The 16,195-nt window shown below is 34.9% G+C and overlaps 2 long non-coding RNA genes across 2 annotated transcripts; both read left to right on the forward strand.

Annotated features, from left to right (window-relative positions):
- LOC109831042 lies at positions 2,045-3,807 on the forward strand. Its single transcript, XR_002244428.1, has 3 exons — positions 2,045-2,717; positions 3,090-3,339; positions 3,444-3,807. It is a non-coding gene; the product is annotated as an uncharacterized LOC109831042 (long non-coding RNA).
- On the forward strand, positions 8,625-14,860 carry LOC109844346. Its single transcript, XR_002247996.1, has 3 exons — positions 8,625-8,721; positions 14,086-14,294; positions 14,589-14,860. It is a non-coding gene; the product is annotated as an uncharacterized LOC109844346 (long non-coding RNA).

Raw genomic sequence — 16,195 nt, forward strand, 5'->3', positions numbered from 1 at the left:
GGAAAGAAAGACAGAGCAGAGAAAATTAGCGGGAGAAGAGGAGTGAATAATATTGGGTTTTTCTAAGTAATACACCCCCAGATTAACAACATGGCTGGAGTGTACACCTAAGTTCGGTGGTGGCGGAGGATGATGTCGGCGTCTGAGAGAAAAAGGAGGAAGAGGGAGAGAGGACGGAGGACATGGATTAGAAGAAAGGATGAGAGGAGAGGAGAGGAGAGGAGAGGAGGAAGGAAGAGAAAAGAGTGGAGGAGATAAGGGTATTTTAAAAAAAAAATTATTTCTCTCTCTCACTCTCTTTGTGCTTAATTGACAAAGAATAATGGCTGGATAAAGGCTAAATCACATAGGTTTGGATTTTAGGGGTTGAATCACATGGTAAAAAAGTTGAAGATGTTGATCATATGTAGTTCTTAAAATTAGGGCCTTGACACAATGTTCTCTAATCACATTTAAGAGTTCAATAAAAAAATAAAAGAAAATTTTCTTAACTATTAGATTTATATCATGATGCTCCAAAATAATTAACTTCCTCTACATCCCAATTTGAGTAGCAGCCAAATTATGTAAAATAAAGGTGAACAAATATGAACTGTATTACTTCCCTCCCCTAAAAAAACTCTCACACAAAGTAAATTCATTTAAATTCGTTTCTCTTCCCCCTCAATCACTCCTATCTAAATAAAACATTAGCTTCCCTTACGACTTAATCGTATTAGACTATCATAAAAATAATTCATCAACTTCATTGATGCTAATTGACAAGGAGATGTTTGATTAAATAATAACAAAGGATTTTGTAATTAATGTTAAGGAGACAAACCCTTATCGTTCTTCCAACTTAATTAAGGGAAAGCGACGTATCGTTTCTTTTCCGAAGAGAAGTGATGCGTGCTTTGATGTAATCTTCATAATTTCAGTACCCAGCTTCAGATTGTGAACCGTTCCTTAGAAGCTAGCAGTATAATACTAGCTAGCTAATTCGTTCCCAACTATTCAATCAATAAAATAAAATAAGATAAAATAAAAATCGCCCAAATTAATCTAGATTAGGCCAATCCACCTGGCGTTCTTCTCCGGGTGTTAATCACTAAGGGGGTGTTTGTTTCAAATCCTATAATTTTAGAATATGAATTTTATCATGAGATTTAAAATCCATAGGTGTTTTGTTATGAGTTGGAATTTCTAAAATGTTGTTTGTTTCATTAATATTTTGGGATTTGGAATACTACAATTTGTAATATTTTCTTTGTTTCAAGCTCAAATTGTAGCATTATCAAATGTCAAAATTTTGTAATATGATAAATATGCTATCTTGGTGAGGTTACCTCCCACAAAAATATAAAATTGGTACTTGTCAAATCATTTCCAATCGAGGGGTAAGCACACCCATTTATGGAATTTGTTAAAATCCTCTCCAATTGAGAGGATTTGACAAATTCTAAAAATTAAGCACTTTTTGCACTTTTAGGATTCAATATTCTAAAAATTTTCTTAAAACAAACATCATATATAGAATCCCAAAATACAAAAAAACTCACTTTTTTATCCCAAAACATATAGGGGGTGTTTGTTTGCATGCAAGTGAAAGATGAAAGTGAGGAAGTTACTTTCATTTAACAATTAAGGTGTTTGTTTTCATGTAAGTGGTTATGAAAGTGAGATGTAAGAAAGTTGACACATAAGATTTAATGCAATTTTGACTTCCCCTAAAAAAGTGGTGAAGTCACATGAAAGTGACAAAAAGGTAACTAATTTAATTAAATAATTTTAATTATATTTTCTAATTAATCTTATTTTGCCACATCATCTTCATATTGCACTTTCGATAATAATTTAATTTTTCAAACAAACATTGTATTTCACTTGCGTGCTGACATGGATGTAAAAGTCATTTGTAAAAAAAAAGTAACTTACATATTTTAAATTCACTTTCAGATTGCCAAACACCCCCATAATCCATACCAAATGCCAAAATTTTTGGTGAAACAAACACCCCCTTGAATGAACCGAAAATCCTCACCATAAAGTTTGAGAGAAACAACATTGAACGCAAGAAACAAAAGTTCACACACGCTAGTAAACAAAATACAAGATTGGGGTGGGGGGATTTTTTTCGCAGGAAATGGACGCCGTCGAGAAGATGAAGTCAGTGTTTGAACACTTGAAGACGCAGATCTACGAGTGAGTTTAATTTCACCCATATCCCTCAATCTAAGCCACTTTCTAAAATCCCTCAATCTTCATCTCCCTCAATCTAAGTATCTTCTTCCCACACCGTTCTCTTCTCCCTCTTCAAAGCGACAGTTCATCTTCTCTTGGGAAACAGCCTATTTTAGATCTGACCCGCTCCAAAACGCCGTTCGCACGAGGCCGACACGCTACCAAGGTTGGGTTTTTTTTTTCTTTTCCTTTTCTTTTAACAATCGAAATCAAAATTTAACTAAAGGAGAAGGGGAAGGAATCGATGGGGGTTTTGGGAGACAAGAGTAGCTGGTGCTTCTGCTCCGGCGGCGGTAAATCGGAGAGAGTCAAGGGGAGCATATTTTCCGGCAAGTCGCCGGCGATGGCTGAAATCTCTGGCGGATGAAATGAGTCCTCATTCACCGGAGTCTTCTGCTCACTACGCATACTAACATCCCGTCGGTGGCGGTGGCGGAGACCGCGGAGGTTCGAATCAATCGCCGCCGAGATTTGGCTTGCTTAGTACCTCTCAGGTTCTCACTTTCTCCTCTGCGTTGGATGCCTTTTGTTTTTGGGCAGTGTTTTGTAATTTGCTCAAGTTTTTAGCTGAGGCCTGGAACTGGCATTGTATTTATTATCATGATTTTGTTATAACTTAAAGCTTGATTTTTGAGGCATTTTTGTTGAAATGAGTTATTTTGCCTGCGGGTTGCATAATTTGGCCACCTCATATAGATTTTAGGATTGGATGTTTTCAGTCAGCAACTGGGCTGAAAACTAGAAGTAAAACGAGGTTAATGCCAAATAGAAGTTAAATTAATATGCTGATGGTTTCATATATTTTTGTAATGATTGTTTGGATATGCTGCTTCTGAGCTTTTTGTTAAATTAATCTGCTTGACTAGAGAGGAAGAACAAAGAGGCCGAGAAGGGCACAGGCAGCAAATAAAAAGTGAAAGAAACAGGACATTCTTATGTGCCATCGGTCTTCCGCTACCCCTAAATTCTCTCTTTTTTGGTACTAATGAACATTAGATGATATCACTCGAGACAATGAAACTAACGAATATCATGTGACATAGGATACTAATAGAAGTCTCTTATATGCATGCAATGATGTGAGGTGAATCTTAGTCAGTCAAGTGTGGCTATGAGGTATTCTCTCTCCCATTTATTCACTCGACTCTTTATAAGAAATATTTGCATTTATTAATATTTATTTGTTCTAACTATTTCTTATTATTTGGCTATTTTCGTAGGCTCGGATTTTGTCTGAAATACCAAGATTCCCTTCATTTAGATATATTCTTCAAAATTGCTAAATCTTCATTATGGAAAAGTGAGTTTTGTTTTCAACTATCTCTGACTCTTTAGCAGATTTATTGTCTATAAACGGAGTCTGGGACATATTGGGTTAGTTTGTAATCAGTGTAAGAAATTTAAGTTTTGCCAAAAGTAAGTTTCTCCTAGCAATCCATAGCTTACTGTTGATGCAAAATTTTAGTGTTTTAAATGTTCAATTGCATGGCAACTAATTTATATTAAGAGAACCTGCATGTTAGTTTATGCAAAATTTTAGGGATTTTTTAATGTTAATCTTATTATTTTCTTTTAATTGGAATTTTAGTTTTTTTTGTACTACTATGGGTGTTCATTATATTTTTTGTGTTATTTTGTTTCTTCAAATAGTATGGTGAACACGACGTTCATGATGAGCTAAATGTGTGGTTGTGCAGAAGAAGAGTTGTGTCAATGAAATTGGCTCATTTGTTTTGTGAGAACAAGCAATAATAGGAGTCTAATTATTGAGTACACAACCTCTTTTAGCAAGTTGGATATGAAGATTTTTATTTCCATTTTGAACACGTTAGGTAAAGTATAGTGCTCAATGTAAATAGAATTTCACATCTGAAGATTTACATGAGAAATGTTTTGGTGAAGGGTTATTTTTGCTTTTCTCTCTGGACTTTTTTAGAGTTATTTGATAATTTTATTTACAGCTACATGGTATTACTCAAAACTTTTTACACATGTTTACTTAATTTTTTAGTTTAATTTATGTGGACATATTGATCATCAGAAGCTAAATTCTCTACAAGTGGTTTTGAAGATGGAGAGGTGCAAATATTATTCTCATATGACTGTACTTTAGAAATTTGAAAATTGAGATACTTGTGACAATTACTAACTATGAAAGACTCATCTTTGTATCCATACTGTACTATAAAAATTTCAACCGGTGACCATGTTGTAACGAGTATAAGAAAGAAAATATAAGCAATATTTAACTAAATTTATTTGACTTTATTATCTTATCTAATTTATCACCATACGGATGATCCAAGTTTGCATTGTACGTATAGCTTTTAGGCTTTTTTTAATCAATCTTTTTGTTATTTTGAAAAGGTACTTAAAAGATCAATTGGAAAAATAATCAGTTGCATTTAATTTCTGGCGTGACACTAGACATCTGAAAAGGATCAAAATATTATAGATTTTATTTTATTTGTATTTTTGTAATATATTTTAACTAATCGTGCACTGCCATATTAACTAATGAGTACGCTCCGATCTAATTTTCACACATATGCTCCCTTGCATTTCATGTTTGTAATGGTAATGGTTGAGTATTTCACACTTTTTCTTTTTTCAAGTTACAATTCTATCATAACCACTTTGTGCGGGGTTCAATTGTGCTAGATAGGAGTAGTCTAATTACCAAAATATCCTCTCCAAACCATATACTTGGTTCAGAATGCTGTGCACCAGGAAATATGGTATAATATGATTTCTACTCTCTTTTTTCATGTCTATTATATTCTTCTTTCAAGCATATAAATTGAATATACTTGGATATTTTTAATTATAATGACATGTAATACAAGTGTTACTCCTTCTCATATAAGTGAGACTATAAGTTTTATAATTGACTACTAACAACTGAAATATATTAGTTTTAGACAACTATCATTTTAAAATTATATAATGAACAATATATAACAAATTGTATATTATTCTTGTCGAAAGTCTAAAGAATTTGTATTGCAATTTTTCTTTCAGCATAATCTTTTCAAAAAAGTTGTGGATTTTCTCTACACAAATTCGTTCATCGCACGGGTCCAAAATTTTAAATATGTTTTCTCATTTTAATGGTGTTGTCATAAATAATATAAATATTACTTCATTGAAAAAAATTTGTGAGTCTAATAGAGCTTGGCCATGACACCACAGGATCCCTAAGAAATTTTCCTGTAATTTATACTAGCAAGACCTCGTACTTCTATTAGTGTAGATAGACATTCAAAGTCTGCTTCATCTTTTATATTTGCATCTTCACTAGAAATCTTATATTTCTTATTTTGCTCACATATAAAAGCATATTTTAGTTTCTTCACTTGAAGTCAAACAAATGGAGTTGTGTAAAAATTGAGAGAGCAATTGATTGTAATAGGCTGATAAGTTATTAGATGCTTTTGTATTTTATTTCTTTGTCATTTTATGAGGCATTTTTTTAGTTATTTATTTATTTAATTATGAATATCAATAAATGATGATTTGAGTTTGTGTTTTTATTGTTGTTAGTAAGGTAAAGATTCGGAGTTTTGAACGTTGTTGTTGGCTTGAACGCTTTGATGCCCAAGTTTCAAGCCCGTGCGATGCACGGATTTCTCTAAAATACAAAAATTGATATAGCAAAATAATACAAAATAAAACGGTAATAAAATGTAAGTAGTCAGAAATGATACAACCTAAACTGCATATATGTTTGACTTAATATTAAACTGTTAAAAAGAATGAAAATATAATTCTCATATTCTCATAACAAAACTGCTTAAAATGCCTAATGTCTTCATGATTAATGTCATAATAATTTTTTATAGCAAGTAATTAGTATGAAGTATAATTATGACGTTAGTCGCAATCTTTTGATGCTTTTTGACTTTTCAAAACTTTTCCTATAACTTTTTTAAAAAATATAAGAAAATCATATTTTAGGTGGAAAATATTTCCTATAATTTGTAGAAATTGAACCAAACACCTCTTAATTTGAAATGTCTTGTGAGAAGTTGAGAATATGATAGTGATTTCAATAATTTGGAGAATCAATTTCCCTCCAATTACTCTCACCACTTTAGCGAGGGACTAACGTCATAATAACCAAAAAGATTGGGGAATCTAATAGCAACTTTAATGATTTGAAGGACTAACTCCAAATATAATGATTTGAAGGACTAATCCCAAATATTCTAAGATTTGAAGGACTTAGTAGCAGTTTCAATTGTTCACTAGCAGCTTTGCACGTGCAAATGCACGTGCAGATTATTAAACCTTATAATTTGAAGTTTTTATTAAAAAAAGCATAAATATAGTTGTACGCTATATTTTTATAACTGAAAAATTATTTTTTCCTTATCTTATATTTATCTTTTCATTTTTTATGTTGTAACTTTATCGATCAGAAGACGAGTTTTATTATGTTCTCTATCACTTTATTAATTTATGTGATGAGAAGCGAAATACTTCTTTTTAGTTTTTTGTAATTTTTAATTTATTTTCTATGTCCCATCAAATTTGTCGTTTAGCTACAAATTTTTAAGAAAAATAACTTAAAAATGTATGTTTAATATTCTCATTATTTATATAATTTTGAAAATTTACTAATAACATTATCTAATTGTATTATGGGTACACTAATAGAAAATAGGGTATTGGCGACGGATATCGAATCTGTCGCCAACACAAACATTGGCGATGTGTCGTTTCCCGTCGGCCAATACTCGTCAAACAATTGGCGACGGAACTGGCCCGTCGCCAATACTAATTGGCGACGACATCAACAATTGGCGACAAATAGTACAATTATTGGCGACAAAGTTTACCCATCGCCAATAGTTATTGGCGACGGATCCATGTCGTCGCTAATACGTATACCAAACTAATTATTCAGTCATATTTGATTCGGTAGTTCATTTAACGCTAAACAAATATTTTTTAGAATTCGAGTTTGCTAAAGATTGGAATTTGAGCAGATGTATATTTAATTTGTTTGTACATTAAATATTTGTTTAAAATTGATCACGTGTTATTACTTGTATTATTGCATATATGATGCCGTATTTTAACCATTTACCTTTTCAACTTAAGTTTTATATACGGATTTTAAGACTTAAATAAACTTAAATTTGTTTTCTAATTAAATATTTATTTAAATATATACACATCATATAGTATAAATAAATAATTTTTATTTATGAATTTTAATACTAATTGAAAATTAAAATTAAATTATTTGGTGGAATAAATATACTTTGACATTCGATAAGTATTCGTGAGTTTTTGGGTTCGACTTTGATTAATTTAGAGAAAATGATGAGAAAAATGAATATGATGAGAAAATGATGAGAGGCCAATGAAGAGATCATTTTTAGTTATACGTGTTACGAACATGTAATCATATTAATCTTGTGAATAATATACCAAAACATATCATAGCTCTTTTCAATTAATTAGGGAGTCTATGTTATTTTTTAAATTTATTATCTTTTATTGTTTATGCTAGTAAATTCGATGACCTTCACTACTCTTAATTGGCTTTAACAACATTAATAAATGTGAGAAGAGCTTAATGAGATTTAATCACTAAAGCACTGATAAAAATAGTTTGGATAAAGTTCTCTTAGAGTTTTATAAGGTTAAGAGGAGAAAGAACCGTCGAAATTGAGTTATAGCGTAGATGATATCTGTTGAAGGTATTTTTTTAATGAATTTAGTTTTCACGTTTTAACGGGTCAACTAGGTCCATACGGGTTAACTTTTTATAATTAAAAGTCAAAGAAAACTAGTAATAATAGTAAATATTGTTATGATTTGAGGGATGTAATAGAAATTTTCATGATTTGAGTGAGTAAAATTGAAATATTGAAGATTTGAGAGACTAATTTGGAAATATTGAATATTTGAGGGAGTAATATTGAAATAATCAAATCATTAACTTTGACTCGTAGGATGTAAAAGAAAAATTAGTAAGAATAGTTAGATTTTAGGGTTGCAATAGCAATTTCTATGAGATTTTGGGAACTAATATGAAAATATAATAACTTTGAGGGGCTTAAAATTAAAATATCCTAGACATAAATATCTCAACCAAACCTTAATCCAAACCCTCTCTTCTCACCTCCGTTCTCTCTCTTTACCTTAGTGCCTCATTCTGAAAACCCCCAGCCTCCCTTCAACAACCGCGGCGCCCTCGACAACCCCACACGCTACCTCGACCGCCGCACGCATTGCACGTCGACGAACCACCGCCCTTCCCATGACCCACCGCACGCCGCCAGTCGACCGCACGCCTCCCTTCGACGACCTCGCACGCCGCCCCGTCGACCCTGCACGACACAGTCGACGACCGCACATCCCTCGCAGCGACCGTTGGCACACACCCTCGACTACCAACGCCTCCCTCGATGACCCGCCGCCCTCGATGACCCGGTGCACGCCGCCCTCGACGACCAGACGCCCTAGCCAATCCTCCTTAGAGAGGTACTTTCAAAATTTTTGAATATTTTGAATTTTTAAATTATTTTTATTTACTGTTTTTATCTTTTGAATATTGTAGAATGCTTTTTACCCTAAACTTGATCTTAGCCCTAATTACAACACAAATCTTTAAACCTTATCGAAACCCTAACCCATAAAAGAAATTGGTAATAAATCTAACTTATACCTTAATAATAGTAATTATTCAAATAATTATCCTTATTATTTTTAGACATATAACCCTAATACTCTAAAATATGTAAATTAATCAAAGATTTTTATATTTTTTTTTAAAAAATTAGTAGTGAGATATATAACACAATAATGTGTTATATTTTAATTTTAGGTGAATAACAAGTTAACGTCAGCCGTAGATCCCCGTCCAATAATTACTACCAATTATTTAGATTTATAATATAAATAGACGATTCCACTTTGGGTATGAAATTTAAATTATACCGAAGAGGATCGCTTAATTTATATTATAAGTAGAAAGAATTGGAAAGTAACTATTGGATCTATCCAGTTCGGACGGTTTAGGAATATAGTAGTGTATACATTTAACTTGGTATACTTTGTGCATTTTCGTTTCTAGAAAATTTCGGTCACACGTACTTGTTAGTCTCTGGGTACAATAAGCGTATGTTGTTATGTGTATCGGCCTATTACTTACCGATTTCGGTCCATTACCGATACACATAATAACATCCTCACAGTGTACTTGGAGAACAGCGGGTAGGTGCTGCCAAAATTTTTTAGAAATAAAAATACACATAGTAATCAAAGTTAGATGTAAGCACTACTATATTCTTAATGGGATAGAAGTCTTCCTATGACAGGTGAGAGTGTTGGTTTAAATCAAGATTACTTATCACAGAGTGTTAGCTTTTATTTGGTTTCAAAGCTATACAATCATTTTTTTATGATCTACTCCTTATGCTCAGATCGAGCTTAAGTATTTGAGTGAAAACCCGGTATGATCATATTATTGTTGTGTGCGGCGGTCAATTTTTTATGCTTCAAGGAACCAAACCAAAACATCGAGATAGAAGGCTAAACAATCCAAGATAACGGCACAAACACAAATAACCAATTGTTACGTGGTTCGGCAAGTTACCTACGTTCACGGGGCAAGAAGGGGATGGGTTTTTACTAATAGAGAAAAAGAGTACAAACTGAGATTACAAATCACTCAAAACAACAAACTAATCTCACCAACAAATCTCTAATTCTCTCCAAAATAAAACCCTAACCAATAGCTCAAAAAATACTTCTTTTCTATGCTCCAAATATCCCCCAATCAATGCTTAATCAAAGCCTAATCAAAACCAAAGAAACCCTAAAATGTGTCTTTATTTATAACAAAACATAATCCCAAATAAATTAGGATTCTAAAAACGAGTCTGCCATACCCGGGGGTGGCAGACACCACACCTCTGAAAACAGTGCAGATTCTGCCATACCTGGGTGTGGCAGACACCATACCAGGATGTGGTGGAGCCTGTCATGCTTATTTTTCACGTTTTTCTCAAATTTCTTCGTCGTTTTCACAATTCTCCATCTCGGCAAAGTTTTTCCAAAACTGAGCCGACACCAACCAAAACAAAAGTCTTACTTGTTGTGTTCAGTACGAAGTGGAACAAAACCATGACAACGGACTCAATCCACAACAAGTCGAGAACCCAAACGAGAATGCAAACAAACTCCAAATGTCGGTATCAACTCACCAAACCGACTACATCATAAATAATTGCCTACGTATCCTTTTGCACAAGGAATCAAACATTCACGTAGTTCACCCAACGTCCTCCAAAGGCCCTCAATCAAATAGAAGGGTTCTTAACCTTTCTCTAACATCACCAACGAATCTGCAACTGATAGCTCTCCCAATGGCCCCAAAGTGAAACAATCCAAACACCTCCACCCGAGGTGAACCAACGGCCATAACCAAATGCAAACTATGTCCACCAGCTGCACTCGAATCAACTAATTTATCATCTGCATCCAAATCCAAATGATCCCCAAACTGTGTCACCTCAGCTAGAATCCCAAACGATGCAGTATGATCTGAATTATGTGGAGTAATCTGCACCTAACGTGGAGTACCATTACTCTTCACCCGCTACGATATCCTAATGATCTGATCAACACTCTTCACCTGCTGAGAGTCGATTATGACATACCTACTCAGAACAAAATCAAAGTCTCTCAACTGATAACCAAACGAGCCTCTGAATCCCAAATGTGTAAGCGGATCAAATCTCACATCCTCGATGTGACCAAATACTGGGCAACCAAATATCCAACGCAACCCAAAATCTAAAGCAGCTCTACCAGATCCAAAATCTCCAAATGTAGCAGTCGACAACCTATAAACAAGATGACCCAAATATGTCGAAGCCCGAACACCAAAACCAATGCTCGACATCAAACGCCAATCCTCCTCAAAAAAGGAATGAACAATCAAAAATGACATCTCATCTTGTTACCCTAATGTTTCCTCTCCAATGAAGTGTCTCCAATTGTCATGAACTCGGCACAAATGCAAGAAATGACCCCTACCAGAATTAGAACGACGGGTCATCTTTCTGCTAATACACTTTGTCCATATGTTGTTAACTTTTAGGATTTTTCATACCAACGGGACTTGGTTGCAACCCACAAATGTCTAGAACAATCACCAACTACGGAAACTAAATATCGATTACCTCCCAATGATACCTCCTTGGAAGGCCCCCAAATATCTGAATGAACACCACCTAAAAGACCCCTCGATCGATGGATAGAAGTGTTAAACTCCATCTTGGTCTTCTTGCTCATCCCAATGTGCTCAAATGACTTCAATCTGTAGGTCAAAGCACTCCTCAACAATCTATGCACGACACCAATAAACAAATATCCCATAAACAAATATCTCAGCCTCAACGAATGCCACAGTCTAGCCAAATCCAAAGAAGTCGTCAGGTCTCTACCAAACACCGTGCTCCTAATTAAATAATACGAATTCTTTCTCCTGATGCCCTTCATCACAATCATGGACCCAAATGTAACCTTCAGAGATGTATCCTCCAAGGTCACCCTATAGTCTGCTACCTCCAAAACTCCAAGTGAAATGATGTTCTTCTTCAACTGAGGAACGAACCTTACTTCATTCAACTCCTGAATCATCCTGTCACATATCCTAATCCGAATGGTGTACCAATACCACCAATAGGGCATTCATGATCATTACCGATGAGCATGACATCCCCTCTTTCCAACTCCTTAAAGCTGGAGAACCAATCCCTCCTAGGGCAAATGTAGTATGAAGCACCCGAATCTAACATTCACTCTGTAGAGTCTGCAACACAAACTGACGGTAGTGCAGATAATGAGTATCCTGAAGAATCCGAATCTGAATTGTCACCACTAGTCTTGACAACATTCACCTCTGAAGCTTGAGTAGCTTTCCCTTTATTCTTCCCGGCTCGATCTGTTAACTTTGGGCATTCGACTTTCCAATATCTATCTTCTTTACAAAATACACACTGATTCCTACGAACTCCAGGATGTGCCCTTCTAGACTGCGACATCTTATTTCGGTTTGGACTCTTTGCTCTTGCGACCAATGCCCCTGCTACCGGCTCAAATAAAGTCTCCTTATCATTCTTTCGAAGCTGATAATTCATAAGTGTAGCGGTGACCTCACTATATGAAAGAGATGTCTTCCCATTAACAAGAGTAAGAATGAAGATCTCATATTTCTCGTCGGGTAAGGAACTCAACAACAACAACGTATTGTCCTCATCTTCAATCATAACATCTACATTCGTCAAATCCGCAAGAAGCTTCATGTGATCACCAATGGAGGTTTCATTCTTTAATTAGGAGCGGTAAAGCCTCCTCTTGAAATACAAGTGGTTCTCTACACTCTTGGTCAAATACTTGCTCTCAATGATCTCCTAAATCTTCTTAGCCGAAGTCTCATTAATCACATCATATTTTAAATCTTGAGTCAAACAAGATCTAATCACACCACACGCCGTTCTATTTATCTTCTTCCAAACCTTTTCCTCAATGTCATCCGGTTTCCCGTCCAACTCCAATGTATCCCCCAAATTTTACGCGTTGAGCGCCGCATACAGGACTTTGCATCATCAAAGACCAAAATTATTTGTGCCATTAACTTCTCCACATCTATCTTCATAGAGTTGATATTCAAACTTTGGACGGTCTTTACACCAGAAGTATCCTCCACAACTCCTTGTTTCTCGATCATCTATCTCAAAGCACCAACAAACTAATATGGAACAAACGAAGAATAAATCCAAACTAAAAAAGAGAGATTTTTACCTCTAACTGAAACCCTAATAAGAGCCTCCGAAAGATCTCACCCCCACACGATGGTAGATAAGATCACCAATAGTAAAAATCTCACTTTTATCACCAACTGAAGCCCTAGACAAACTTTTAAAGTGATCTACTCCTCCAAATATCTCAAGTGTAGCCTGAGCTCTGATACCACTTGTTGTGCACGACGGCCAAATTGATGTGTTTCAAGGAACCAAACCAAAACGTCAAGATAGAAGGCTAAACAATCTAAGATAACAGTACAAACACAAACAACCAATTTTTACGTGGTTCGGCAAGTTGCCTACGTTCACGGGACAAGAAGGGGATGGGTTTTTACTAATAGAAAAAAAGAGTACAAACTAATATTACAAATCACTCAAAACAATAAACTAATCTCACCAACAAATCTCTAATTCTCTCTAAAATAAAACCCTAACCAATAGCTAAAAAATACATCTTTTCTGTGCTCCAACTATCCCCCAATCAATGATTAATCAAAATCAAAGAAACCCTAAAAACGTGTATCTATTTATAACAAAACACAATCTCAAACAGATTGGGATTCTAAAAACGAGTCTGCCACACCCGGGGGGGGGGGGGCCCACACATCTGAAAACAGGGCAGATTCTGCCACACCTGGATGTGGCAGACACCACACCAGGATGTGGTGGAGCTTGTCTTGCTTATTTTTTACGTTTTTCTTAAATTCATTCACCATTTTCATAATTATTAAAACTGATTTCATGCGATTAGTTTCTTACATTTAATTTGGAATTTAATATATCATAGGACGCTTTGACTATGCCCCCGACTCTTCTTGCTAAAAGAGCTTATACACCGCCCTAGAGCTATGAAAGTGTAGAAGGAAGTGACAAAAATGTAGAGAAAATTAATGAATTGAACGTAAGTATAAGATTAATTTTAGATTTGTATATACTTAATGATTTTTCATCAAAGTTTTTAATTTTTATGATATATGATATGCATGCGGTGCTAGAAACTTCTCAAAACGATGTCTTATCCTGTGTCATGCAGTCTCAAAGTACAGAGGACGCTCCTATAGAGCCTAACCGCATGACCAGAGACGAGTGGATGAAAGTTGTCGACATAGCTAACGGTTTCCAATCAAAAAAGAAAGGAAGAGTGCATCTGTCAAGTGCTTGAGTTAAGACACTCACCACCACCAATAAGCTTAGCAACCAATCTGTGACCTCGCGTGACATGTGACACGTCATACATCATGGGTAAGATTGGAAAATACTTATTGAAGAATGTTAAAATTCCATTGCCTTTAAGTTTTCTTCCAACTATTAAGCACGAGTTAGGCGGTGCACAAACGACTTGGGATGTCGTTCATCGACTCATCGATTATCAACCCTTAAAGGACTTGCTTCTGCATCCTATATACACAGAGATTATGGGGTTGACATTTGATGAGCATGTAGCTGCAAGTGGTGGAGAGGTATATGTCATATTATATATGTATTTATTATGAGTATTTTGGAATATATTCTCATATTGATTTACATTCTTTTCAGGCTAGAGGAGATACCACCGTAGGAAGTAGCAGTATGATACGATATTCTGATGCAACCATCACCGATGATAGGGATCACGACGATAGGGACCACGACTATGATGAGTGAGTGGTGAATTAGACTTTTTTGTTACTTTTGTGGACTTTTGGATTGTGTTGAACATATTATGACCTCCGGATTATATATATGTGTGAATTGATGAATGATAAATGTTAATATTGTTGGATATTGTTGGATGTGAATCGATGAATATAAATGTGAAGATTGTTAGATATTATTGGATGTGAATCGATGAATGTGAATGTGAATATTGTTGGATATGAATCGTTAAATGCGAATATTGTTGGATGTGAATCGATGAATGTGAATGTGAATATTGTTGGATGTGAATCGATGATTGTGAACGTGAATATTGTTGGATGTGAATCAATAAATGTAAATATTGTTGAATATATTGTGAATATTGATAGCAACAGGTAAACATTCCCGATTAGGGGGCTCAAAAAGCAAATTTTTTTTGGATTACATACATTAGCGACGGCTATACACTCATCGCCAATGAACATTGGCGGCAGAATTAGTCCCATCACCAATGCTTATTGGCGACAGGAATGACCCATCGCCGATGAACATTAGCGACGGCCGTGTTCCCTTCGCTAATGTTCATTGTTGGAGGGACTAGAGTACCGCCCAGTCCGCCGATGTTCATTGGCGATAGGTCGTATTCCCGTCCGCCATGACATTGGCGGTTCATTGGCGACGAACGTAGTCCGTCACCAATGTTTTCCGTTGCCAATACATATTCGTCGTTAATGAACATTGGCGACAGATGACCCCGTCGCCAATGTTCATTGGCGATAGGATTATTGATGATGGACTGTTTCCCGTCACAAAAGTATATTGGTGATGAATTTTACTACATTGGCGACAGATTTCCTCGTCGCCAATGCTCTGTTTTCTACTAGTGATAACTCCTTCTGTACATAGAGAGATTTATTTTAATTTAAATAAAAAATTAGCAAGTTTTTATAATAGTCTTTTGCCCAAATACATTTCCAAAGTTACAATTTTAATCTCCCAAATAATGAACCGACAATTTTAAGAATGAGTCTAACATTGAGCTTGACTTAATATATGAAGCATTGATATTAAGGGTGCCAAAAGCTATATGTATCTGTGCATATAGCAGTATCCGTATCCGTTAGGATACAAATATAGTTACTAAAATTTATAACCAGTAGGATATGATTATATAATGAAATACACAGTTCCATATTCGTATCCGAAATATCCGAGTACATGCTGATCATACAGTTGCAATTGTTTTAATCCCTTAGACTAATGGATTTGAGACTTATTTTGATGATCAAAAGATATGATCTTAGTTTTTCAAATATAACAAACTCATTATTGAGCTCTCTTGTGTCATATGAACTATATTTTTATGAATATTATTTGGTTTTCTCATATTTAATCCCTTAGACTAATGGATTTGAGACTTATTTTGATGATCAAAAGATATGATCTTAGTTTTTCAAATATAACAAACTCATTATTGAGCTCTCTTGTGTCATATGAACTATATTTTTATGAATATTATTTGGTTT

Source organism: Asparagus officinalis, chromosome 1 (genome assembly GCF_001876935.1).
Source record: "Asparagus officinalis chromosome 1, Aspof.V1, whole genome shotgun sequence".
NCBI lineage: Eukaryota > Viridiplantae > Streptophyta > Magnoliopsida > Asparagales > Asparagaceae > Asparagus > Asparagus officinalis.